Source organism: Arachis ipaensis, chromosome B08, assembly GCF_000816755.2.
Source record: "Arachis ipaensis cultivar K30076 chromosome B08, Araip1.1, whole genome shotgun sequence".
Lineage (NCBI taxonomy): Eukaryota > Viridiplantae > Streptophyta > Magnoliopsida > Fabales > Fabaceae > Arachis > Arachis ipaensis.
In genome coordinates this window covers 30,365,040-30,367,444 of record NC_029792.2, presented here as the reverse complement: position 1 = coordinate 30,367,444, position 2,405 = coordinate 30,365,040, and positions in this window count along the sequence as shown.

Here is a 2,405-nt window from a genome sequence, read left to right as displayed (position 1 = left end):
TTTAAGCCCTTGCTAATTAAGGTAAAGATGACCTTAGTCAGTATAAACATAGAAATGGCTAATACTATTATTAAAACTAACGTCTTGATATAGGTATTACTATGGCCATCTTGTTCCTTTTTTTTTAAAAAAAAATGTTTTACATTTTTTATAGTTATAAAATAATAGTGCCAGTTAATTTTGTATCATATATATGTGATAATATATAAGTGCTTTTTATGTGATTGTTAGTGGAAAATAATTATATGTGTATAGTAAAAAGAGAAACAATAAAAATATAATAGAAATAAAATAACAACACATGACTAGTAAATATTATCATTTGTTTGAAGGTGAGTTCTACTCAACCCCTTCTAAATCAACATATAAATTACTCTCTATGACATGTCACTCTTTAATTGATTGTTATGTTAACTATAGTTAAATTATTTTGAAATTAAATTATAACCCAAAATGGGTAATTGTATAATTTACTAAAATACTAAAAACTGAATCTTTGCTTTTTCCCCAAATCATACTTTCAGATATTGAACCCTAATTTCTTTATAACTTCTCTCCCATTCTATCGCTGTCGCCTATCTCCAAATCATCACTGCTGCTATCGTCACAAGCACGCTGCTGCTGCTTGTAGCAGCGTCGCCGCTGTGCACATATTTGATACAGTGCTTTCATCCATCCGCCGTTCATTATTTGGTACAAGAAAAGAGAGAAAAGGAAGAAAAGAAAGCGAGACAGATGTTCACTAATTTTTGTCACATATATCGAAGTTGGAATTGATTGTAATTGCCCCCAATATTGATCATTCATAAGAAACATAAGTACAATTTCAATTGAATTTCTCCGATTATTTTCTCATTTTTTATAGGAAATGCTAGTCGAGTTCCCCTCGTCTTAAAAATGCATACATATAAATTTAGGATTTCTTTTTTTTTTATAAAATGTAAAAACATATAAATTTATTTTTTAATATTTATAAAAATTATTTAATCATTCATCTTAAAAAAATATTTAATTATAAAATAGTCCAACTTTAGTTAAGATGTTAACTCTTATTGAGTTAAATTAACTTAAACTAAAACTAAACATCCAATTAACATATGACATGTCATAAATAGTAATTTACATATTAATTTAAAAGGGGTTGGGTAGAACTCACTTTGTTTGAATCAGTAATTACTCAATAAAAATTTGCATTTTATATTCATATTTACAAAAAATTTGCACATAAAAATATATAATTTATACTTATATTTATTAGAATTTGATACTAAAAACTGTTGGCCTAAAAAATTTCTGATAAAATAAAATAAAAATGTGAAAAAAAAAACGGTAGTTAAAGTACCTCAACCCTTTATGATAGTAGTAGAAGTAGTAGATTTCAAGATTAACTTAGGTTGTGAAAACTAGATAACAAAGGATCATCAAGCATGTATTAGAACTTAGAAGGCGAGCTTAACTTTTGCTTTAATTTTTCTTTTCATGTTTTTAATATGTTAGAATCAAACTTTGTTGAAGCTGATATTTTAAATGAGAGTTAAGATTCGATTACATATCTTATTATCTAATTGCTTTTTCTTTGTCGAAAGAATAATTATTAATTTAAGTAAAGTGATAACATTAAAAAAATTAGCATATCTACAATGTCATCTATTCATATGAACATACATTCTAATATGGTAAGATAGTAAGATATAGAATTATTTTAACAATAGATATATCAGTGATTCTTTTCCTTTAAAATTATCAATATATAATAGATTTTATTGTTATTATTCATTAGTTGAATGACGTATATTTTAATATTGAAAGGTATACAATTTTAAGAACATTTATTAGAGAGTTGTTTTTATATTGAAATTACTAATATACAATAGACAATTTTCTTTGTATTCACGTAGTTGAAGCACTTAGCGTTAAGATATTTTAGGTGTTAGCATATTTAACCATGTGGACTAATTTCATGATAGAGTTTGTTAGGCAGTTAGAAATGTTAGATATTTAGCTGGATTCAGTTAGTTAGAACTCTCCTTATACAACTAACTAATATAAGAAGTTCTTATTCTTTATTATTCATCTCTCACGATTTCTCCCCTTAAAGTTAGAAGAGAGTTTAATTGCTTCAAAATGGCATAATAATAAATATCAACATATATTGTAGGTATCTAAGCCAACAAAGTCTTTGGTTGCCTTGTCTATATATCAACACTTGCTATTCAATTCATAGAAGAAAGCTAGAAAATGTATCTTGTAAGAATATAAGAAAGGAGCCAAAGGCTAATAAATAGTGATAGATTTGTGCAAGGGAGGGATTGAGATAAAGACGTTTAAAATATTTTTTTGTTTAAGATGTTTTTTAATAATTAAAATTTAATATATATAATTGATTAAATTGTATTATTTTATTA